We start from the raw sequence: 26,567 nt of genomic DNA on the forward strand, positions 1-26,567 counted from the left end.
ACTTTCCTTTATTTGGTAAAGGTTAACTAAGTAAAAACAACAGCCTCTTACTATTACACTTGGAAAAATTCAACAAGGATAGAACTTCCAATTAATCTTTTCCAGGTTAAGGCTTTTTATTTTGATTATATAAACCCTCTTGTTAATTCTAATTGCTCTGATTTACAATTATTTATTTTTCTGTTCTCCAACTCTTAAAATTTCTCGGGAAATTCCTGACCAATAAAATAGCACTCTTTTGTCAACTTATTGGGAGACGACCTGGGAATTCTACTCCCAGTATTTTATTCTTGAATTGTGACAACTCTTTCTAAATTGATAAGCATAATTTCGTCGGTTAAGAACTGTACTTACAACGTTATTTCTATATTAAATTCTTAATCGGCAATTTTCCCCCCGTCAAGAAGCCTATGATCTCGACCAACCCACCATGGAGGAGGTAAATTACATGGGAGAACCCTATGGAAACACCTACAACCCTTTATGGAGGAATCATCCTAACCTTTCATAGAAGGATCAATAAAAGCCTCAGCAAGGCTTCAACAATAATCAAGGTGGAAGAACCCAGAATAGGTTCAATAATAGACCACCATTCCCATCCTCTCAAGGGAATATAGAGAATCCTAAGCAAAACCTTTCTGACTTAGTTGCTATAGTCTCCAATCTCTCTAAGACCAATCATAGTTTCATAAATGAAACAAGGTCCTCCATTAGAAACTTGGAGGTACAAGTTGGTCAGCTAAGCAAGAGGATCCCTGAGACTCCTCCTGTCACTCTTCCTAGTAACACTGAAGTAAACCCAAGAGAAGAGTGCAAGGCCATCACCACTGAGGCTGAGGCCGAATCTGGAGAGATTGGGAAGGCATTGAACGCCAGTGAGGAAGATCTCATTGGGCGTTCAATACCCAAAATGGCTAAGAGCTTGGCGCTGAACGCCGGTGAGGAAGCCCTCACTGGGCGTTCAACGCCCATCCTTGCACCAGAGCTAGTACTGAACAACAGTAAGGAAGCCCTCACTAGGAGTTCAATGCCCAAACAGACAGGGAAGTTGGCATTGAACGCCATCCAGGACACCCCTGCTGGGCGTTCAATGCCCAAAATGGTAAGGGAACTGGCATTTAATGCCGGTAAGGGTATTCAGCATGGGTGTTCAATGCCCAAAGAGCCATCAGAGCTGGCGTTGAACGCCAGTAAAGGCACACCCTCTAAATGCTCAATACCCACTCAAGAAATCCCCATCCAAGACCTAAAGAAAGCCAAGGTTCGTATAGAGACCATAGAGGTTCCTTTGCATGCACTTCTACAGTGCATGAGTTCTGATGAATACTCATCCTCTGATGAGGATGAGGATACTAAGGAAGAGCAAGTTGCTCGGTACCTAAGAGCTCTCATGAAGTTGAATGCCAAGCTATTTGGTACAATGCCTTTGGAGGAAGAACCTCCACTACTTACCAAAGAGATAAATGTTTTGGTTCAGCAGAAGCTACCTCAGAAGCTTCCAGATCCTGGACGTTTCCTGATTCCTTGCACCATAGGCACCATGACCTTTGAGAAGGCTCTGTGTGACTTAGGGTCAATTATAAACCTCATGCCACTCTCTGTAATGGAGTAGCTGGGAATCTTTGAGGTACAAGCTGCAAACATCTCTCTGGAGATGGCAGACAAGTCAATGATGAAGTCATATGGCTTAGTAGAGGATGTATTGGTAAAGGTTGAAGACCACTACATCCCTGCAAACTTCATAGTCTTGTGGTGCACGAAATTGTGATCCTTAACAACGGCGCCAAAAACTTGGTGCTCGAAACGTAATTCACACACTTTGTCACAACTTCGCACAACTAACCAGCAAGTGCACTAGGTCGTCCAAGTAATAAACCTTACGTGAGAAAGGGTCGATCCCACGGAGATTGTCGGCTTGAAGCAAGCTATGGTCACCTTGTAAATCTCAGTCAGGCAGATTCAAATGGTTATAGAGTTTTAATAATTAAAAGATAAATAAAACGTAAAAATGGGATAGAGATACTTATGTAATTCATTGGTGAGAATTTCAGATAAGCGTATAGAGATGCTTTCGTTCCTCCTGAACCTCTGCTTTTCTGCTGTCTTCATCCAATCATTCCCACTCCTTTCTATGGCAAGCTTTGTGTAGGGCATCACTGTTGTCAATGGCTACTTCCCATCCTCTCAGTGAAAATGGTCCAAGATGCGCTGTTGGTGCGCAGAAATCGTGACGGTTCCATTCCTTGGTAACGCTGAAAACTTTATACGCACGTTCATAATCTTAATTCTTTGTCACAACTTCGCACAACTAACCAGCAAGTGCACTGGGTCGTCTAAGTAATAAACCTTACGTGAGTAAGGGTCGATCCCACAGAGATTATCGGCTTGAAGCAAGCTATGGTCACCTTGTAAATCTCAGTCAGGCGGATTCAAATGGTTATAGAGTTTTAATAATTAAAAGATAAATAAACATAAACTAGGATAGAGATACTTATGTAATTTATTGGTGAGAATTTCAGATAAGCGTATAGAGATGCTTTCGTTCCTCTGAACCTCTACTTTCCTGCTGTCTTCATCCAACCATTCCTACTCCTTTCCATGGCAAGCTTTATGTAGGGCATCACCATTGTCAATGGCAACATCCTATCCTCTCTGTGAAAATGGTCCAATGCGCTATCACTACATGGCTAATCATCTGGCGATTCTCGATCATACTGGAATAGGATTTACTATCCTTTTGCGTCTGTCACTACGCCCAGCACTCGCGAGTTTGAAGCTCGTCACAGCCATCCCTTCCCAGATCCTACTCGGAATACCACAGACAAGGTTTAGACTTTCCGGATCTCAAGAATGGCCATCCATGGGTTCTAACTTATACCACGAAGATTCTAATATCTCGGACTTGGTCCCCTGTATTAGATATCTAAGAGATATTCATTCTAGCTTGTTTGCATGTAGAACGGAAGTGTTTGTCAGGCACCCGTTCGTAAGTGAGAATGATGATGAGCGTAACATAATCATCACATTCATCATGTTCTTAGGTGCAAATGGATATCTTAGAATAGTAATAAGCTTGAATTGAATAGAAAAAATAGTAGTACTTTGTATTAATTCATGAGGAACAGCAGAGCTCCACACCTTAATCTATGGTGTGTAGAAACTCTATCGTTGAAAATACATAAGTGATAATGGTCCAGGCATGGCCAAATGTCCAGCCCCCTAAAACGTGATCAAAGGATCAAAAGATAATCCAAAGATGTAAAGATAATCCAAAGATGTAAATACAATAGTAAAAAGTTCTATTTATACTAAACTAGTTACTAGGGTTTACAAAAATGAGTAAATGATGCAGAAATCCACTTCTGGGGCCCACTTGGTGTGTGCTTGGGCTGAGCATTGAGCTTTACACGTGTAGAGGTCTTTCTTGGAGTTGAACGCCAGTTTATAACCTGTTTCTGGCGTTTAACTCCACTTTGCAACCTGTTTCTGGTGTTTGACTCCAGAATGCAGCATGGAACTAGCGTTCAACGCCAGTTTACATCATCTATCCTTAATCAAAGTATGAACTATTATATATTGCTGGAAAGCCCTGGATGTCTACTTTTCAGCGCAATTTAGAGCGCGCCATTTGAAGTTTTGTAGCTCCATAAAATCCACTTTGAGTGCAGGGAGGTCAGAATCCAACAGCATCTGCAGTCCTTCTTCAACCTCTGAATCTGATTTTTGCTCAAGTCCCTCAATTTCAGCCAGAAATTACCTGAAATCACAGAAAACCACACAAACTCATAGTAAAGTCCAGAAATGTGATTTTTATTTAAAAACTTATAAAAATATACTAAAAACTAACTAAATCATACTGAAAACTATGTAAAAACAATGCCAAAAAGCGTATAAATTATCCGCTCATCACAACACCAAACTTAAATTGTTGCTTGTCCCCAAGCAACTAAAAATCAAATAGGATAAAAAGAAGAGAATATACTATAAATTCCAAAATATCAATGAAACTTAGCTCCAATCAGATGAGCGAGACTTGTAGCTTTTTGCCTCTTGAATAGTTTTGGCATCTCACTTTATCCATTGAAGTTCAGAATGATTGGCATCTATAGAAACTCAGAGTTCAGATAGTGTTATTGATTCTCATAGTTCAGTATGTTGATTCTTGAACACAGCTACTTTATGAGTATTGGTCGTGGCCCTAAGCACTTTGTTTTCCAGTATTACCACCAGATACATAAATGCCACAGACACATAACTGGGTGAACCTTTTCAGATTGTGACTCAGCTTTGCTAAAGTCCCTAATTAGAGGTGTCCAGGGTTCTTAAGCACACTCTTCTTTTTGCTTTGGACCTTGACTTTAACTGCTCAGTCTCAAGTTTTCACTTGACACCTTCACGCCACAAGCACATGGTTAGGGACAGCTTGGTTTAGCCGCTTAGGCCAGGATTTTATTCCCTTAGGCCCTCCTATCCACTGATGCTCAAAGCCTTAGATCCCTTTTTATATACCCTTGCCTTTTGGTTTTAAGGGCTATTGGCTTTTTTTTTCTTGCCTTTTGGTTTAAAGAGCTTTTGGCTTTTTCTGCTTGCTTTTTCTTTTTCTATTTTTTTCGCCATTTTTTTTCTCTCTTTTTTTTCTGCAAGATTTTGTATTCACTGCTTTTTCTTGCTTCAAGAATCATTTTTATGATTTTTCAGATTATCAAATAACATTTCTCCTTTTCATCATTCTTTCAAGAGCCAACATATTTAACATTCATAAACAACAACTTCAAAAGACATATGCACTGTTCAAGCATACATTCAGAAAACAAAAAGTATTGCCACCACATCAAAATAATTAAACTAGTTTCAAGGATGAATTCGAAACCATGTACTTCTTGTTCTTTTGTAATTAAAACATTTTTCATTCAAGAGAGGTGATGGATTCATATTCATAACTTTAAGGCATAGACACTTAGACACTAATGATCATGTAATAAGACACAAATATAAATAATCATAAAGCTTAAAAATAAAAAAAAAAGAAAATAAATAGACAAGGAGATTAAGGAATGAGTCCACCTTAGTGATGGTGGCGTCTTCCTCTCCTTGATGAACCAATGGTGCTTTTGAGGTCCTCTATGTCTCTTCCTTGTCTTTTTTGCTCCTTCCTCATAGCTCTTTGATCTTCTCTAATTTCAATGAGGATGATGGAGTGCTCTTGGTGCTCCACCCTTAGTTGTCCCATGTTGGAACTTAATTCTCCTAGGGAAGTGTTAGTTTGTTCCCAATAGTTTTGTGGAGGAAAGTGCATCCCCTGAGGCATCTCAGGAATTTCATTGTGAGGAATTTCCTCATGCTCATGTTGAGGTCCATGATCTCTTATTTGCTCCATCCTTTTCTTAGTGATGGGCTTATCCTCTTCAATGAGGATATCTCCTTCTATGTCAATTCCAGCTGAATTGTAGAGGTGGCAGATGAGTTGAGGAAAGGCTAACCTTGCCCAAGTAGAGGACTTGTTAGCCACCTTGTAGAGTTCTTGAGGTATAATCTCATGAACTTCTACCTCTTCTCCAATCATGATACTATGGATCATGATGGCCCAGTCTATAGTAACTTCAGACCGGTTACTAGTAGGAATAATTGAGCGTTGAATGAACTCTAGCCATCCCCTAGCCGCTGGTTTAAGGTCATGCCTTCTTAATTGAACCGGTTTGCCTCTTGAGTCAATTTTCCATTGAGCTCCTTCCTCACATATGTCTCTAGTCTTAGGTGCCATAAATGGTTATGGAAAAATAAAAAGCTATGCTTTTACCACACCAAACTTAAAAAGTTTGCTCGTCCCCGAGCAAAAGAAGAAGGAAAGAAGTAGAAGAAGAAGAGAAATGGAGGAGAGGGAGAGAGAGTAGGTTTCGGCTAAGTGGAAGAAGAGAGGGTTGTGTTGTGTGAAATAGAAGAAGGAATGAGGGGTTTATATAGAAGTGGGGTGGGGTTTAGGGTTCGACCATTTAGGGTTTGGGAGGGAAAATATTTTGAATTTGAAGGTAGGTGGGGTTTATGGGGAAGAGAAGATGGATGTGAGTGGTGAGGGGGTGATGGGAAAGAGTGATTGAAGTGATTGGTGAAGGGCATTTGGGGAAGAGAGTTATGAAAAGGTGTGAAGAGGAGAGAATAGGGTTAGGTGGGGATCCTGTGGGGTCCACAGATCCTGAGGGGATCCTGTGGGTCCACAGATCTAGTGGGGCCAAGGACTTAACATTCCTGCCTCAATTAGGCGTGTAAAACGCCCTCATTGTGCAATTCTGGCGTTTAACACAACTTCCATGCTTGTTTCTGGCGTTAAACGCCAGCTCCATGCTTGTTTCTGGCGTTAAATGCCCAAATGGAGCTTGTTTCTGGCATCTAAAGCCAGCTTTCCTCTGGGTGCAATCCTGGCATTTAAACGCCAGACTGCTACTTATTTCTGGCATTTAATGCCAGTTTCATGCTCTGTTCTGGCGTTAAACGCCAGCCAGATGCTCCTTACTGGCGTTTAAACGCCAGTAAGCTCTTCCTCCAGGGTGTGCTGTTTTCAATGCTATTTTTCATTCTGTTTTTGATTTTTCAGTAGTTTTTGTGACTCTACATGATCATCAACCTAATAAAACACGAAATAATAAAGATAAAATAAAATAAAATTGATTAAATAACATTGGGTTGCCTCCCAACAAGCGCTTCTTTAATGTCAATAGCTTGACAGTGAGCTCTCATGGAGCCTCACAGATGTTCAGAGCATTGTTGAAACTTTCTAACACCAAACTTAGAATTTGACTGTGGGGGCTTTGGTTGACTCTGCAGTGAGAGAAGATTTTCATGCTTCCTCTCTATGGTTAAGAAGGAGATCCTTGAGTTTTAAACGCAAGGTTATCCTCATTCAGTTGAAGGATCAATTCTCCTCTGTCCACATCAATCACAGCTCTTGCTGTGGCTAGGAAGGGTCTTCCAAGGATGATGGATTCATCCTCATCCTTTCCACTATCCAGGATTATGAAATCAGCAGGGATGTAAAGGGCTTCAACCTTTACTAGCATATCCTCTACTTGTTCATAAGCCTATTTTCTAGAGTTGTCTGCCATCTCTAATGAGATTCTGGCAGCTTGTACCTCAAAGATTCCCAGTTTCTCCATTACAAAGAGTGGCATGATGTTTATCCCTAACCCAAGGTCACATAGAGCCTTCTCAAAGGTCATGGTGCCTATGGTACAAGGTATTAAGAACTTTCCAAGATCCTGTTTCTTCTGAGGCAATGTCAGTTGATCCAGATCACTCAGTTCATTGATGAGCAAGGGATGTTCATCTTCCCAAGTCTCATTACCAAATAATTTGACATTCAGCTTCATGATTGCACCAAGGTACTTGGAAACTTGCTCTTCAGTGACATCTTCATTCTCTTCAGAAGAAGAATACTCATCAGAGCTCATGAATGGCATAAGGAGGTTCATTGGAATCTCTATGGTCTCTAGATGAGTCTCAGATTCCTTTGGTTCCTCAGAGGGAAACTCCTTGTTGATCACTGGACGTCCCAGGAGGTCTTCCTCACTGGGATTAACGTCCTCCTCCTCCCTTGTAGGTTCGGCCATGATGGTTAAATCAATGGCCTTGCACTCTCTCTTTGGATTTTCTTCTGTATTGCTTGGGAGAGTACTAGGAGGAGTTTCAGTGACTCTTTTACTCAGTTGGCCCACTTGTGCCTCCAAATTTCTAATGGAGGACCTTGTTTCATTCATGAAACTTAAAGTGGCCTTAGATAGATCAGAGACTATATTTGCTAAGCTAGATGAATTCTGCTCAAAATTCTCTGTCTGCTGCTGAGTGGATGATGAAAAAGGCTTGCTATTGCTAAACCTGTTTCTTCCACCATTATTAAAGCCTTGTTGAGGCTTTTGTTGATCCTTCAATGAGAAATTTGGATGATTTCTCCATGAGGGATTATAGGTGTTTCCATAGGGTTCACCCATGTAATTCACCTCTGCTATTGCAGGGTTCTCAGGATCATAAGCTTCTTCTTCAGAAGATGCCTCTTTAGTACTGTTGGATGATTCCTTCAATCCATTCAGACTCTGAGAGATCATATTGACTTGCTGAGTCAATATTTTATTCTGAGCCAATATGGCATTCAGAGTATCAATTTCAAGAATTCCCTTTCCTCATAGGCATCCCATTATTCACAGGATTCCTTTCAGAAGTGTACATGAACTGGTTATTTGCAACCATGTCAATGAGTTCTTGAGCTTCTGCAGGCATTTTCTTTAGGTGAATGGATCCACCTACAGAATGGTCCAGTGACATCTTTGATAGCTCAGACAGACCATCATAGAATATATCCAGGATGGTCCATTCTGAAAGCATGTCAGAAGGACACTTTTTGGTCAGTTCCTTGTATCTCTCCCAAGCTTCATAGAGGGATTCGCCTTCTTTTTGTTTGAAGGTTTGAACATCCACTCTAAGCTTGCTAAGCTTTTGAGGAGGAAAGAACTTGGCTAAGAAAGCCGTGACCAGCTTATCCCAAGAGTTCAGGCTATCCTTAGGTTGAGAGTCCAACCATACTCTAGCTCTGTCTCTTACCGCAAACGGGAAAAGTATAAGCCTGTAGACCTCGGGATCAACCCCATTGGTCTTAACAGTATCACAGATCTGCAAGAACTCAGTTAAGAACTGAAAAGGATCTTCAAATGGAAGTCCATGAAACTTGCAGTTCTGTTGCATCAGAGAAACTAATTGAGGTTTAAGCTCAAAGTTGTTTGCTCCAATGGCAGGAATTGAGATGCTTCTTCTATGTAAATTGGAATTAGGTGCAGTAAAGTCACCAAGCATCTTCCTTGCATTGCTGTTATTTTCGGTCATGTCTCCTTCTTTTTCAAAAATTTTTGTCAGATTTTTTCCAGAGAGTTGTGCTTTGGCTTCCCTTAGCTTCCTCTTCAGAGTCCTTTCAGGTTCAGGATCAGCTTCAACAAGAATGTTCTTATCCTTGTTCCTGCTCATATGAAAAAGAAGAAAACAGAAAAGAAAATATGGAATCCTCTATGTCAAAGTATAGAAATTCCTGTATGTGAGTACAAGAATAGAAGAATAGAAGAAGAGAAATTCGAACACCAAGAGGAAGAGAGGGTTCGAATTTTGAGATGAAGAGAAGTGTTAGTAAATAAATAAATAAATAATTAGAAGGAAATGAGAGAGAGGGAATTTCGAAAATTTAATTAAAATAAAATAAGAAAATTTTAAAATTAAATTGAAAATTCGAAAATTAAAATTGAAATTGAATTAAATTTAAAACAATTAATTAAAAAGGAATTTTTGAAAAAGAGGAAGGGATTTTCGAAAATTAGAGAGAGAGAGAGTTAGTTAGGCAGTTTTGAAAAAGATAAGAAGTAAAAAAAGATTTTGAAATCAAATTTTGAAAAAGATGTGATTGAAATTTAAAAAGATGTGATTGAAACAAAAAGATAAGATTGATTGAAAAATATTTGAAAAAGAAATTTAAAAAGATTTGATTTTGAAAATTAAAGTTGATTACTTGACTAATAAGAAACTAAAAAGATATGATTCTAGAGTTTAAAGATTGTCCCTTTCTTACTAGGCAAGTAACAAATTTAAGATTTTTTTTGAATCAATCACATTAATTGTTAGTAAAGATTTGAAATTATGAAACAAAATAAGAAAAAAATTTTTGAAAATCATTTTGGAATTTTCGAAAATTATAAAAGAAAAATGAAAAAGATTTGATTTTTGTAAAAGATTTGAAAAAGATAGAATTTTTAAATTGAAAATTTGATTTGACTCATAAGAAACAACTTGATTTTAAAATTTTTTGAAAAAGTCAACTCAAATTTTCGAAAATTTATGAGTGAAAAAGGGAAAGATATTTTTTTGGTTTTTGAATTTTTAATGATGAAAGAGAAAAACATCAAAAAGACTCAATGCATAAAAATTTTGGATCAAAACATGTGATGCATGCAAGAACACTATGAATGTCAAGATGAACACCAAGAACACTTTGAATGTCAAGATGAACACCAAGAACTTATTTTTGAAAAATTTTCAAGAAAAGAAAACATGCAAGACACCAAACTTAAAAATTTTTATTCTTTAGGCATTAATGTTTCAAGAATGCATATGAAAAACAAGGAAAGACACAAAACAAGAAAATATGAAGATCAAACAAGAAGACTGGCAAAGAACAACTTGAAGATCATGAAGAATGCAATGCATGAAATTTTCGAAAATAATTTTTTTTAGAAAATTAAAAAGATGCAATTGACACCAAACTTAAAAGTTGACTCTAGACTCAAACAAGAAACACAAAAAATATTTTTGATTTTATGATTTTGTAAATTTTTTTTGTATTTTTCAAAAATTAATTGGGAAAAACGAAAAAGAAAATATTTTTGATTTTATGTATTTTTCGAAAATAAGAAATAAAAAGCTTAAAATTAAAATAAAATTACCTAATCTGAGCAACAAGATGAACCGTCAGTTGTCCAAACTCGAACAATCCCCGGCAACGGCGCCAAAAACTTGGTGCGCAGAAATTGTGACGGTTCCATTCCTTGGTAACGGCGCTGAAAACTTTATACGCACGTTCATAATCTTAATTCTTTGTCACAACTTCGCACAACTAACCAGCAAGTGCACTGGGTCGTCCAAGTAATAAACCTTACGTGAGTAAGGGTCGATCCCACGGAGATTGTCAGCTTGAAGCAAGCTATGGTCACCTTGTAAATCTCAGTCAGGTAGATTCAAATGGTTATAATTAATTAAAAGATAAATAAAACATAAACTACGATAGAGATACTTATGTAATTCATTGGTGAGAATTTCAGATAAGCGTATAGAGATGCTTTCGTTCCTCTGAACCTCTGCTTTCCTGCTGTCTTCATCCAACCATTCCTACTCCTTTCCATGGCAAGCTTTATGTAGGGCATCACCGTTGTCAATGGCTAATCATCTGGCGGTTCTCGATCATACTGGAATAGGATTTACTATCCTTTTGCGTCTGTCACTACGCCCAACACTCGCGAGTTTGAAGCTCGTCACAGCCATCCCTTTCCAGATCCTACTCGGAATACCACAGACAAGGTTTAGACTTTCCGGATCTCAAGAATGGCCATCCATGGGTTCTAACTTATACCACGAAGATTCTAATATCTCAGACTCGGTCCCCTGTATTAGATATCTAAGAGATATTCATTCTAGCTTGTTTGCATGTAGAACGGAAGTGTTTGTCGGGCACGCGTTCATAAGTGAGAATGATGATGAGCGTCACACAATCATCACATTCATCATGTTCTTGGGTGCGAATGGATATCTTAGAATAGGAATAAGCTTGAATTGAATAGAAAAAACAGTAGTACTTTGTATTAATTCATGAGGAACAGCAGAGCTCCACACCTTAATCTATGGTGTGTAGAAACTCTACCGTTGAAAATACATAAGTGATAATGGTCCAGGCATGGCCGAATGGCCAGCCCCCTAAAACGTGATCAAAGGATCAAAAGATAATCCAAAGATGTAAATACAATAGTAAAAAGTCCTATTTATACTAAACTAGTTACTAGGGTTTACAGAAATGAGTAAATGATGCAGAAATCCACTTCTGGGGCCCACTTGGTATGTGCTTGGGCTGAGCATTGAGCTTTACACGTGTAGAGGTCTTTCTTGGAGTTGAACGCCAGTTTATAACCTGTTTCTGGCGTTTAACTCCACTTTGCAACCTGTTTCTGGCGTTTGACTCCAGAATGCAGCATGGAACTGGCGTTCAACGCCAGTTTATGTCATCTATCCTTAATCAAAGTATAGACTATTATATGTTTCTGGAAAGCCCTGGATGTTTGCTTTCCAACGCAATTGAGAGCACGCCATTTGGAGTTCTGTAGCTCTAGAAAATCTACTTTGAGTGCAGGGAGGTCAGAATCCAACAGCTTCTGCAGTCCTTCTTCAACCTCTGAATCTGATTTTTGCTCAAGTCCCTCAATTTCAGCCAGAAATTACCTGAAATCATAGAAAAACACACAAACTCATAGTAAAGTCCAGAAATGTGATTTTTATTTAAAAATTAATAAAAATATACTAAAAACTAACTAAATCATACTGAAAACTATGTAAAAACAATGCCAAAAAGCGTATAAATTATCCGCTCATCAGCTGTCACCGCACGGCTATTCATCTGTCGGTTCTCGATCATACTGGAATAGGATTCAGTAATCTTTTTTCATCTGTCACTATGCTCAGCACTCGCGAGTTTGAAGCTAGTCACAGCCATCCCTTCCCGGATCCTACTCGGAATACCACAGACAAGGTTTAGACTTTTCGGACCTCAAGAATAGCCGCCAATAGTTCTAGCCTATACCACGAAGACTCTGATCTCACGATCAGAAGGCTAAGAGATACACATTTAACCTTGTTTGCATGTAGAACGGAAGTGTCTGTCAGGCACGCGTTCATAAGTGAGAATGATGATGAGCGTCACATAATCATCACATTCATCATGTTCTTGAGTGCGAATGAATATCTTAGAGAAGAAATAGGCTTGAATTGAATAGAAAAACAGTAGTACTTTGCATTAATTCATGAGGAACAGCAGAGCTCCACACCTTAATCTATGGTGTGTAGAAACTCTACCGTTGAAAATACATAAGAACAAGGTCAAGGCATGGCCGAATGGCCAGCCTCCCAAAATGGCATATGAATTTGAAAATAGGGAAAAAGACCCCTAGTACAATAGTAAAGAGTTCTATTTATGCTAAACTAGTTACTAGGGTTACAGAAATAGGTAAATGATGCAGAAATTCACTTCTGGGCCCACTTGGTGTGTGCTTGGGATGAGCATTGAAGCTTTCATGTGTAGAGGTCTTCCTTGGAGTTGAACGCCAGTTTGTAACCTGTTTCTGGCGTTTAACTCTGCTTTGCAACCTGTTTCTGGTGTTTAACTCCAGAATAGGGTAGAGAGCTGGTGTTGAACGCCAGTTTACGTTGTCTAAACTCAGGCAAAGTATGGACTATATTGCTGGAAAGCCCTGGATGTCTACTTTCCAACGCAATTGAGAGCGCGCCATTTGGACTCTTGTAGCTCCAGAAAATCCACTTTGTGTGCAGGGAGGTCAGAATCCAACAGCATCTACAGTCCTTCTTCAACCTCTGAATCTGATTTTTGCTCAAGTCCCTCAATTTCAGCCAAAAATTACCTGAAATCACAGAAAAACACACAAACTCATAGTAAAGTCCAAAAATGTGAATTTTATTTAAAAACTAATAAAAATATACTAAAAACTAACTAAATCATACTAAAAACTATATAAAAATAATGCCAAAAAGCGTATAAATTATCCACTCATCACAACACCAAACTTAAATTGTTGCTTGTCCCCAAGCAACTGAAAATCAAATAGGATAAAAAGAAGAGAATATACTATAAATTCCAAAATATCAATGAAACTTAGCTCCAATCAGATGAGCGGGACTAGTAGCTTTTTGCCTCTTGAATAGTTTTGGCATCTCACTTTATCCATTGAAGTTTAGAATGATTGGCATCTATAGGAACTTAGAATTCAGATAGTGTTATTGATTCTCCGAGTTCAGTATGTTGATTCTTGAACACAGCTACTTTATGAGTCTTGGCCGTGGCCCTAAGCACTTTGTTTTCCAGTATTACCACCAGATACATAAATGCCACAGACACATAACTGGGTGAACCTTTTCAGATTGTGACTTAGCTTTGCTAAAGTCCCCAATTAGAGGTGTCCAGGGTTCTTAAGTACACTCTTCTTTTTGCTTTGGACCTCGACTTTAACCGCTCAGTCTCAAGTTTTCACTTGACACCTTCACGCCACAAGCACATGGTTAGGGACAGCTTGGTTTAGCCACTTAGGCCAGGATTTTATTCCTTTAGGCCCTCCTATCCACTGATGCTCAAAGCCTTGGATCCTTTTTACCCTTGCCTTTTGGTTTTAAGGGCTATTGGCTTTTTGCTCTTGCCTTTTGGTTTTAAGAGCTTTTGGCTTTTTCTGCTTGCTTTTTCTTTTTCTTTCTAAATTTTTTTTGCCATTTATTTTTTTTGCAAGCCTCTGTATTCACTGCTTTTTCTTGCTTCAAGAATCATTTTTATGATTTTTCAGATTATCAAATAACATGTCTCCTTTTTCATCATTCTTTCAAGAGCCAACATATTTAACATTCATAAACAACAATTTCAAAAGACATATGCACTGTTCAAGCATTCATTCAAAAAACAAAAAAGTATTGTCACCACATCAAAATAATTAAACTAGTTTCAAGGATGAATTCAAAATCATGTACTTCTTGTTCTTTTGTAATTAAAATATTTTTCATTTAAGAGAGGTGATGGATTCATAGGACATTCATAGCTTTAATACATAGACACTTAAATACTAATGATCATGTAATAAGACACAAACATAAACATAAAGCAGAGTAAACGAAAAACAGGAAAATAAGAACAAGGAGATTAAGGAACGGGTCCACCTTAGTGAGGGTGGCATCTTCTTCTTCTTGAAGAACCAATGGTGCTCTTGAGCTCCTCTATGTCTCTTCCTTGTCTTTGTTGCTCCTCCCTCATAGTTCTTTGATATTCTTTAATCTCATGGAGGATGATGGAGTGCTCTTGGTGTTCCATCCTTAGTTGTCCCATGTTGGAACTTAATTTTCCTAGGGAGGTGTTGATTTGCTCCCAATAGTTCTGTGGAGGGAAGTGCATCCCTTGAGGTATCTCAGGGATTTCATGGTGAGGGAATTCCTCATGCTCTTGTTGAGGTCCATGAGTGGGCTGACGTTGGGATTTTTGCCAGTAAAGAATTTCATAAAAACAGTCACGTTGTAGATATAGTCTCTAAACCGACAGAAATCCCTTCGTACAAACGTTTTGGTTGTCACAAGTAACAAACCCCTTTAAAATTGATAACCGAGTATTTAAACCTCGGGTCATCTTCTCAAGGAATTGCAGGGAAGTATGTTCTTATTATTGGTTATGCAAAGGTATGTTTTGGGGTTTTTGGATCAAGGTAAAAAGTTAGAAAAGCAATGGCAGAGGGAATAAAATAATAACAATAACATACACTCTTGGCAAGGTATTAGAATTTGGAAGTCCAGACCAAATTATCCTTATCAATGATAATGAAAATTGAATCCTAATTTCACTTAGTTAACCTTTGCTATAACAAGGGAAGGTCAAGCGACTAATTAGTTAGATCTTTGAATCCTAGTTAATTCCTAAGAAAAGATTGGGATTATTGAAGATCAATTCAATTAGTAAGGATAACAATTATCAATTATGCTATTGAGTTGGATAATTCCTGAGTTACTGATTTCTTAACCAAGACCAAAAGGGAAAATATCTAAATTAAATTAAAAGCATTCATATAAATAAAGCAAAGCAAAATTAAGTCTGAAAATACCTCGAATTGCATTCACAAAAGAACTTAAATCTGACATACAAATTAAATTGGAGAAATAAATAAAAAGAACATTGAACCTGGGATTGAGAGTCACTCCTAAAACTAAGAGAAGTCCTAAATCCTAATCCTAAGAGAGAGGAGAGAACCTCTCTCTCTAAAAACTACATCTACTCCTAAAATTGTGAATATGAGAGCCTGATCATGAATGGATGCAATCTCCCACTTTATAGCCTCTAATCTGTGTTTTCTGGGCCGCGAACTGGGTCAGAAACAGCCCAGAAATCGCCCCATGCGTATTCTGGTACATTCAGGTCGTGGACAAGTGACGCGGAGGCGTCGTCCACGCGGCCGCGCGGATTGAAGTTCGCAGATGCGACGCATCCGCGTGGATCACGCGTTCGTGTTGCCTAACGTCAGAGCAACTATGGCATATTATATATCAAATCGAAGCCCCGGACGTTAGCTTTCCAACGCAACTGGAACCGCGTCGTTTGGACCTCTGTAGCTAAAGTTATAGCCGTTTGAGTGCGAAGAGGTCAGGCTAGACAGCTTAGCAATTTCTCCAGCTTCTTGTATTCCTTCCACTTTTGCATGCTTCCTTTCCATCCTCTGAGCCATTCCTGCCCTATAATCTCTGAAATTACTTAACACACATATCAAGGCATCTAATGGTAATAAGAGAAGATTAAATATATCAAAATTAAGACCAAAGAAGCATGTTTTCAATCATAGCACAAAATTTGGAAGGAGAATGTAAACTCATGCAAATAGTAGGAATAAGTGGGTAAAGAGTTGATAAAAACCACTCAAACGAGCACAAGATAAACCATGAAATAGAGGTTTATCATTGGCTCTCTTGTTGTGTAGTCAAATGCTCTACTACTGAGCTATGGACCCTTGAGATGAATCTCTCCATCTCCCATGACTCGGAGGTGGAAGCTTTTGTCTTCCCTTTCCTCTTTCTAGAGGTTTCTCTGGCCTTAGGTGCCATTGATGGTTATGGAAAAATAAAAAGCAATACTTTTACCACACCAAACTTAAAATATTTGCTCGTCCTCGAGCAAAACAAGAAAGAAAAGAGGAGAAGAAGAAGAAATTGGAGGGGATGGAGAGGGTGAGTGGTTCGGCTAAGGGGGAATTAGGTGGTTATGATGTGTGAAAAGAAAAGAGTGATGGTTTGAATTTGAGTGGGTGGGTGTAGGTAGGTTGTATGATGGTTTTGGAGGAGTAATGGAAGTGATTGGTGGAGGTTATTTTAGGGAAGAGTGTTATGGAAAGGTGTGAAAAAGAGAGAAGAAAAGGTGGGGATCCTGTGGGGTCTACAGATCCAGTGGGGTCAAGGACTTAACATCCCTGCTCCAATTAGGCGTGTAAAATGCCCTTAGCATGCATGTCTGGCGTTAAACGCCAGTCTGGTGCTTGTTTCTAGCATTTAACGCCAGCTTGATGCTTCTTTCTGGCGTTAAACGCCAGTTTGATGCTTCTTACTGGCGTTTAAATGCCAGTAAGTTCTTCCTCCAGGGTGAGCTATTTTTCATTTTGTTTTTGATTTTTCAGTTGTTTTTGTGACTCCACATGATCATCAACCTAAGAAAATAAAATAAAATAAAATAGATATAATTAAATAACATTGGGTTGCCTCCCAACAAGCGCTTCTTTAATGTCAATAGCTTGACAGTGAGCTCTCATGGAGCCTCACAGATGTTTAGAGCATTGTTGGGACCTCCCAACACCAAACTTAGAGTTTGAATGTGGGGGTTCAATACAAAACTTAGAGTTTGGTTGTGGCCTCCCAACACCAAACTTAAAATTTGACTGTGGGGGCTTCGGTTGACTCTGCAGTGAGAGAAGCTTTTCATGCTTCCTCTCCATGGTTACAGAAGGAGATCCTTGAGTCTTAAACACGAGGTTGTCCTCATTCAGTTGAAGGACCAACTCTCCTCTGTCCACATCAATCACAGCTCTTGCTGTGGCTAGGAAGGGTCTTCCAAGGATGATGGATTCATCCTCATCCTTTCCAGTGTCTAGGATTATGAAATCAGCAAGGATGTAAAGGCCTTCAACCTTTACTAGCACGTCCTTTACTAGTCCATAAGCCTGTTTTCTTGAGTTGTCTTCCATCTCTAATGAGATTTTGGCAGCTTGCACCTCAAAGATCCCAAGTTTCTCCATTACAGAGAGTGGCATTAAGTTTATTCCTGACCCCAGGTCACACATAGCTTTCTCAAAGGTATGGTACCTATGTTACAGGGTATTAAGAATTTACTAGGATCCTATTTCTTTTGAGGTAATTTATGCCTATCCAATGCATTTAGTTCATTGGTGAGCAAGGAAGGTTTATCTTCCCAAGTCTCATTACCAAATAATTTAGCATTCAGCTTCATGATTGCACCAAGGTATTTAGCAACTTGCTCTTCAGTAATGTCTTCATCCTCTTCAGAGGATGAATACTCATCAGAGCTCATGAAGGGCAGAAGGAGGTTCAATGGAATCTCTATGGTCTCTAGATGAGCCTCAGATTCCTTTGGTTCCTCAAAGGGAAACTCCTTATTGGTCACTGAGCGTTCCAGGAGGTCTTTCTCACTAGGATTCATGTCTTTCTCCTCCTCTTTGGGTTCAGCCACACCAAGTAAAGTAATGGCCTTGCACTCTCTTTTTGGATTCTCTTCTGTATTGCTTGGGAGAGTACTAGGAGGGGTTTCAGTGACTCTTTTACTCAGCTGGCCCACTTGTGCCTCCAAATTTCTAATGGAGGACCTTGTTTCATTCATGAAACTCATAGTGGACTTAGATAGATCAGAGACTATATTTGCTAAGCTAGATAGACTCTGCTCAGAATTCTCTGTCTGTTGCTGAGTGGATGATGGAAAAGGCTTGCTATTGCTAAACCTATTTCTTCCACCATTATTAAAGCCTTTTTGAGGCTTTTGTTGATCCTTCCATGAGAAGTTTGGATGATTACTCCATGAGGGATTATAGGTGTTTCCATAGGGTTCACCCATGTAATTCACCTCTGCTATTGCAGGGTTCTCAGGATCATAAGCTTCTTCTTCAGAAGATGCCTCTTGAGTACTGTTGAATGCAGCTTGCAATCCATTCAGACTCTGAGAAATCATATTGACTTGCTGAGTCAATATTTTGTTCTGAGCCAATATGGCATTCAGAGCGTCAATCTCAAGAACTCCCTTCCTCTGAGGCATCCCATTACTCATAGGATTCCTTTTAGAAGTTTACATGAACTGGTTATTTGCAACCATATCAATGAGTTCCTGAGCTTCTGCAGGCATTTTCTTTAGGTGAATGGATCTACCTGTAGAATGGTCCAATGACATCTTTGATAATTCAGACAGACCATCATAGAATATATCTAGGATGGTCCATTCTGAAAGCATGTCAGAAGGACACTTTTTGGTCAGTTGCTTGTATCTCTCCCAAGCTTCAGAGAGGGTGACGTTAGGATTTTTGCTAGTAAAGAATTTCATAAAAATATTCGCGTTGTAGATATAGTCTCTAAACTGACAGAAATCCCTTCGTACAAAGTTTTGGTTGTCACAAGTAACAAACCCCTTAAAATTGATAACCGAGTATTTAAACCTCGGGTCGTCTTCTCAAGGAACTGCAGGGAAATATGTTCTTATTATTGGTTATGGAGATTATAAATTCGGGGTTTTAAGAATGAGGAACAAATATGACAAATGATTTAAATAGTAATTAAAATAAATAAATACTATAAAGCAAATTTTTGGCAAGGTATAAGAAATTGGAAGTCCAGGCTTAGTTATTCTTATTAAGAACAATGAAAGTTGAATCTTAATTCCACTTAGTCAACCTTTACTAAAATAAAGGAAAGTCAAGGGACTAATTAGTTTGATCTTCGAATCCTATTTATTTCCGAAGAAAAGGTTAGGATTATTGAAGCTCAGTTCAATTAGCAAAGATAACAGTTATCAATTATGTTGAGATAAGATAACTCCTGAGTTACTGTTTTCTTAACCAAGACCAAAAGAGGAAAAAGTAAATTTGCTGGAATAAAAATGCCTTCAGATGTAAAGCAACAATAACATAAATTAAAGAAAGCAATCATGAATTGAAATACCTCAAATAACATTAATAAGGGAAATTATAATCTAACATGAAGAGTTCATAAACTAAATTGGAAGAATAAATAAAAATAAAGAACCTGGGATTGAGAGTTACTCCTAAAACTAAGAGAAGTCCTAAACCCTAAGAGAGAGAGAGAGAGAGGAGAGAACCTCTCTCAAAACTAGATCTAAAACATGGAAAATAACTAAATTGGCGAGCTCCCCCTGAATGGATGCATTCCCTCACTTCATAACATCTGGTCTATGCCTTCTGGGCTTGGATTTGGGCTAAAAAGGGCCTCAGAATTCGCTGAGAGCGTCTTCTGCAATTTCTGGTGCGTGGCCTCTGTCATGCGTCCGCGTGGGTCACGCGGTCGCGTCATTCGAAGCTTTCCTTGTCACGCGGTCGCGTCAGTCATGCGACTGCGTCACATTCGTTCTGCTTAAGGCGCGCGGTCGCGTCAGTCATGCGGCCGCGTTGCTGTTGATTCGCGCTTGGCACGCGATCGCGTCTTCCATGCGATTGCATGGATGCCAGTTTCTTCAGAACTCTATTTTGCACTTTCCTTCCATTTTTATTTGTTTCCTTTCCATCCTTTAAGTCATTCCTGCCTTAGAAGATCTAAAACTACACTCAACATACTAATCACGGCATCGAATGGAATTAAAGGTGATTAAAATAATTAATTTAAAAGCATAGGAAACATGTTTTTCACATACATCACATAATAAGGAAGGGAAAGTAAAACCATGCAATTAACATGAATAAGTGGATGAAGGATTGAATAAATCACTCAAATTAAGCACAAAATACATCATAAAATATGGGTTTATCAACCTCCCCACACTTAAACAATAGCATGTCCTCATGCTAAATCCAAGGTAATAAGTAAGGTTAAAGTGATGGAATGTCATGCAATGCAATCTAATCTAATTGCTACTACCTAAATGCATCATGCAATTCTAATTTATTCACTCATATATAAAGCTTACAGGTAGTTAAATTAATTCACATTCTCAAGGAGTCATATATGTATATATAACCAAGCCTTAGATAATCAATAAGCACTTTTACAATTGAGATGGGAGAAAAAAAAAACATTTTATGAACTTGCAAGACAATTAGATAATTCAAACAGAGATAAATGTTAATGAGCTATTGAACCCTTACTGGATTTGTGTTTACTCTCTAGTCACTCAGTGTTTATTGGGTTAATTACTCTATTCCTCTTTTTATTCTTCCTTTCTATAACTTTGTTCTTCATCTAACCAATCAACAATTATAGAATACAGGCATACCAAAAATCATGAGGTCTTTAATTAAGGTTGTAATGGGGCCAAGGTAAAGGTAAGGATATATGTATAAGGCTAAGTGAGCTAATAAGTGAATCCTTAATTAGACTAAGATCTCACCTAACATACATACTTAGTAAAACAAAACTTCTTTACCTATTTTCTCATATTTTTCCCACTTTTAGATGTTACATGCTCATGTTTCAACTTTTGTTCTTATTCCATGTGCATTGCTTTTATTTTTTGCATTTGGGGAATTCCTTTGTATCCTCTTTATTAAATACTGAAAAGTAACTTTTTTTAAACTAATGCACATGATAATTTAATCACTTTGATTTCTCATGAGCATGCTTCCCAAAATTTCTTAATTTGAGTTATTTTATTCCTTTCAACTTTTCTACCTTTTATTTTTATCATCCATGTTCCCAATAGGTTTCCCACATTTAAACTATTCAAAATTTTCTATATCTTAAGCTAACCAAGGATTCAACTTGGGATTTTATTTTCTGCTTAAGGCTAGTAGTGTGGCTAATAGAATAAAAGGGGATTTAAAGGTTCAAGGGGGCTAACAAGGGTGATGTGAAAGGTAGGTTAATTTGGGATAAGTGAGCTAAAATCAAATGACGGCCTCAATCATTCTTTTGGTATGTATCTATATTCTATATTCTATATTCTATAATTGGACATATAGATTAAAACAAAGTAAAGAACATCAGAATAAATAAGAAGGGCGGAACACACAGGAATAAAATTTATGGTTTAAAGGTAACCATACAATTAAGCTCAAAAACTCACAGGCTATATGTTCTCTAGCTAAAAAATCATTTATCACTTATGTATGTCATGCAAGTTTAGTTAAAAATTCTCATTATTCTCAATATAAAACTTATATCGAATGGCTTTAAAGTTCTAGTGTTTCTCCTTGATGAAGTGTTGTTAACTAACATGTAATGCTATATATACAAGGTGTGGGTTGTTTTAATTCTGTTTAAGTCTCTAGTTTGCTTCCTTTTTCTTTTCAATCTATTCTGGGTTATCTTATGCTAAAAAGGGTAAACTATACTAATCAATCCACAATTTCTATAACTAATAAGTTAGAATTGCAACTAAGTGGCTAAAATATGAACTAAAAATACAAAATGCAGAAGTAGAGTAAAAATACATAAAAGTAGCAATGTATAAATACTCAAAAAAAAAATAAAAATAAAGAGAAAAATACAGAAAAAATATCCAAAATAAAAGAAAAAGAGTCTATAGTGGTTCACCAAAATAATACGCCAGAGATGGCAACCTCCCCACACTTAAAATGAAGCATCGTCCCTGATGCTCACTCAAGCAGGGTGTGAAGGGGTGTCATCACTGGAAGAGATGGTAGCTGGTGTCTCTGTGGTGGCTGGCTGAATGTCCGGCTGCTGGAGAGGAGGAGCTGTTTGAATGGGGATCTCAGGATCTGCTGCCTAGATCTGCTGGGGTGCCGCCTGCTGGGTGTCTGCCTGCTCTGCCTCTCCCTGGGGATGGGTCTCTGCCTCGGGCGCATCCGCCTCCTCCTCAGATGCCTCGGATGGTGTGTCAGGCTCGGAGGAGATGTCGCCGGATCGTATCATCAGCTTCAGGTGCTCATAGCGTCGCTTGTTGCGACGCTCCATCTGGTCAAGTCGTCGAAACAAGTGGTGCACCAGATGGAGGTGGAGGTGGTGGTGCAGGTGGTGGTGGCAGGGGTAGGTGGTGCAGCAGTGGAGGAAGAGGGACCGGCAGATGGTGTAGCTGTATCATCAGCAGTGGCAGTCAGGAATGGAGGTCTGTAGCCCAAGGCCAGGAAGTTCCTGCTGTGCGGGATAAGCTTCTTGCACTCTGCAGCAGGTGGCCTCTCATCAGTATCCTCCCATGGCACGTCAGCTTGACGGCCCAGCTGTGTAACCAGATAGGGAAAGGTAAGAGTGCCTCAGACGTGGACCCTGGCCATATAGTGCCGGATAAAGCATGGCAGGTACAGGTCCTTGCCCTCCATCACACACCAAAGGAGGGTGATCATAGCGGCTGGTATCTCAGTCTCGTGAGTACTCGGCATAATGTAGTTGCTAAATATCTGATGCCATAGCCGAGCCTCATCGTTCAGGTAAATCCGCTTGATCCCTTTGGGCATGGTGGTGTTCTGACCCATGATCCAAGGAACTGTCGGGTCAAGGGCGATCCTCGCCTTTACTGCGTCCCAGTCAAATCGCATATAGCGCATATCCTCCTCAGCTTTCTGATAGCCATCTGTCTGATCAGTCTTAGGCAGAAGTTTCAGAACCTCTTCTATTGCCTCCTCAGTAACCAGAATCTGCTTCCCTCTGAGGTTCACTGTATCTAGGGAAGTTTTGAAGTAGTTACAGTAGAATTCCCTAACCCAAGATGTATTAACCTCAGTCAGAGGTCTCTCCAGAAAGAACAAGCCTCTTTGTTTGATCTGATCAGAGGTGTATTGCTGGAGTTCTTCTGGGATCTTCAAAGTCCACTCCAGGTATAGGTTCTTGGAGTTTGCAAACACCGGATACTTCAGCTCACAGTATCGGTTTGCAAACTTTACTGGGTCAGTGGCGGGAAGTAGCTGGTCGGCCTTCTCCTGCGGGGTAAAGGCTTTCTCCCGTGAGGAGGCATCATGCATGAGGTCGATGATAGACACGGAGGCTTCTCCTCTTTTCCTTTTGCCAGAAGTGGCCTTGCCTTTTCCCTTTCTCTGGAAATCTGACATCCTGAAAAACAGAAAACCAGGATATAATAAAAATAGGAAAGCAAATAGGCAAATAATCAAAGAAAACACAAAGTGGCAAAGGAGCAATAGGATAATGAATAAGAGTTAAGTAAAATGTGCATTTAGGATTGTATATGAGTGAAAAGTCTAAAAAGAGAAATCACAATCCAAAATGTAATTGAATGCAAGTTAAATGGAAAAATTAACATCACGCCTTGGTTAGAATGTTAAAAGAAAGTGAAAGAAAAGCAAAAAAGAAAAAGAAGTTTTGAAAACGTTAGGTTGGTTAGAGTTAAGATTAGTGAGTTAGTGAAAAATGGGTTAAAGTAAGAGGCATAATGAAAATAGTCCAAGTAACAAGTAATCACAGGTAGAAGCTATAGGTAACTCATATTCACACAAGTAAAACAGTTTGATGATGATTCAAATAGAGATAAAGAAAGCAAAAATAGGAATCAAACATCAAAATTGTAGTTTAGGAACCAGGAAATCAAAGAGGATAAGAATGCATGCCCTGGCATTCATGAATGATTTGGTTAAAGCAGAGGAAAACAGAGTTCAAGATTCCAAAATCAAAACATGAATGAAAGTCAAAAAGATTTATAAAAAATTTGGGCAGCATTCCGGCTAAAATTGGATTTTCCCAGAAAATAAACAGCAATCAAACAGTTCATATGAATTAAAAAATCAAGCTGCAGTTACATATAATGAATATAAGCATGAAAATTCAGTGTAAGGAGCAGCAATATACAAGAAATATAGCATATGAACAAGATCACAACAGCAGCAGATTCACAAATTTGAAAAAAATAGAAACAAGAACAGTGCAAGTAAACAGACCTAAATCCACTAACCACATCCCAGGCTACCTAACAACCTAAAATCCACTACAACATGCATATCTAACTATCCTAACATGAACATAAACGAAAAAATAAGAATAAACTACGAATGGATAAAAGGGATTGCGTGTTGCGGAACCTGGCAGGCGTAAGAAGGGGGTTGGGGTAGAGAGGTGGCTGGGGGGTGGTGGAAGTGGCGTTCGGCGCAGCGGCTGGCGGTGGTGCTGCGGTGGGGTTACGGTTCAGAGGCAGGGAGGGGAGAAGAGGGGGTGGTTAATGGGGTAAGAGGGGAAGGGAGGGGGGAAATGGGTTGGTGGTGCTGGTGGGGCGCGGCAGGTACGGACGGCGGCAGTGGGTGGTGGGCAGTGGCGGAGATGGGGGGAAGGGAAGAAAGAAGAAAGAAGAAAAGAATGGGGGAGGGGGTGGTGCGGCGGTGGGGTCTGGGTGGTTGACGGGGGACGGCGGTGGTCAGAGATGGTGGTTGGGTGGTTGTTGTGATCGGAGAAGAAGAGAGGGGGGAGAGGGTTTCAGGGGGGGCTGCACGAATGTAGGGTTCGCGTGGCTGGGGATTATAAATTTGAATCCACGCGGCCGCGTGGAGCACGCGGTCGCGTGGTTGGGGTGAAAATGGGGGTGACGCAATCGCGTGGGGCGCGCGATCGCATGGAGGGGGGTAAAAGAAGGGATGACGCGATCGCATGGAGCATGCGATCGCGCCGCTGGAAATTGTGCTAAACACACGAATCCAGCGTCGTTCAAGCGCAACTCTCTGTTTCCTTTTGGGAATTGTGCAATCCATGCGACGCGATCGCGTCGCTCACGCGGTCGCGTGGGATTGGTTGTGTGCATGTGACGCGATCGCATGGGGCATGCGATCGCGTGGGCCATTTTGTGCTAGACGCACAATGGCCGCACGATTCCAGTCCAACTTTCTGGACGTTATATCTTTACGCCGATCTCCAGGTCACGCGGCTGCGTGGATGACGCGGTCGCGTGGGAAGTGTAGTTCGCCATTTGACGCGATCGCATGGGGCATGCGGTCGCGTCGCGCACCCTTTTTTTTAATTACGGAATGCGGAATGCAATATGCAGAATGCAGTGCTTAATGTGAATGCTATGCATGATTCCAGGTTCAATAAAATAAAATAAAATAAAATAAAATAAAAACAAAATGAAATAAAATTAAAATTGCAAAAGGAACGATCATACCACGGTGGGTTGTCTCCCACGTAGCACTTTTAGTTAAAGTCCTTAAGTTGGACATTAGAGGGGCTTCTTGTTATGGTGGCTTGTGTTTAAATTCATCCAGAAATCTCCACCAGTGCTTGGAATGCCAATAGCCTCCGGGGTCCCAAACTAGGCATGTAAAGCTTCTGAGCAGCTTCAAACAGATTTTCAGGCTTCCGGGGTGACGAATGTCAGAATAGATTCCAGGATCCCAAGCCATGGATCTAAATCCGCCTTCGTTTTGATTTATATTTTTCCATTCGGGCGGTTTAGAAAGTAGATTCTCACCATAGTGACCAAACGTTTTCCGAGATCCATTCAATTGAGCTTGATACCAATCTGTGCACTTCAAGTTGAAGCGTGGAACCTTATTGAACCTTGTACACCAGCTCTGAGCACGAGCCATTTCCCTCTTACTCTTAAAGCCGCAGAGAGCTCTAAGCTGGCCATCTGTTTCAAGTAAACCATATTCAAGTAAACCATATTCAAGTGAATAAGTAAAGTTAAAGGTTAAGGATTGTACCCACTTGAAGCTTGTATTGGGTGGTAATGGCCTTGAGGAAGGTGTTTCTGGTGGTTCTGTAAGTTCTGCTCCCTGGTAATCTTCTGTGAATTCCTCCACTTCTTTGCAAGGCTCATCAAACGCATCATCACCCTGGTCAAAGTCTTCTATGTCTTCCTCATCACTCGAGTCATAGATTGGAGGTTGAGAGAAAACTACCTCTGCATCATCTTTGTATTCATTTGGGGAAGGTTCTTCGATATCAGAGAATTCACTTGCGGACGCAAGTTCATCACTAAGAAAACTTGACTTGTGACTATCATCATCAAGAGAATTTGCTTCTTGGACTATTCCGTCTGATTCTTCATAAACGATTTGCCTTGGGGATTGTGCGCTATCCTCCTTAGCATTAACTGTAATGTCCTTGACGGATTTCTCTTTAGCTCTGGATTCCCATGG

The 26,567-nt window shown here is 39.6% G+C and overlaps 1 non-coding gene across 1 annotated transcript; it reads left to right on the forward strand.

Annotated features, from left to right (window-relative positions):
• Window positions 1-8,364: 8,364 nt before the first annotated feature.
• Window positions 8,365-8,472, forward strand: LOC112726067 (small nucleolar RNA R71). The gene has a single exon (XR_003165136.1). It is a non-coding gene; the product is annotated as a small nucleolar RNA R71 (small nucleolar RNA).
• The last annotated feature ends 18,095 nt before the right edge of the window (window positions 8,473-26,567 follow it).

This window comes from Arachis hypogaea, chromosome 11, assembly GCF_003086295.3.
Source record: "Arachis hypogaea cultivar Tifrunner chromosome 11, arahy.Tifrunner.gnm2.J5K5, whole genome shotgun sequence".
NCBI classification, from domain to species: Eukaryota; Viridiplantae; Streptophyta; class Magnoliopsida; order Fabales; family Fabaceae; genus Arachis; species Arachis hypogaea.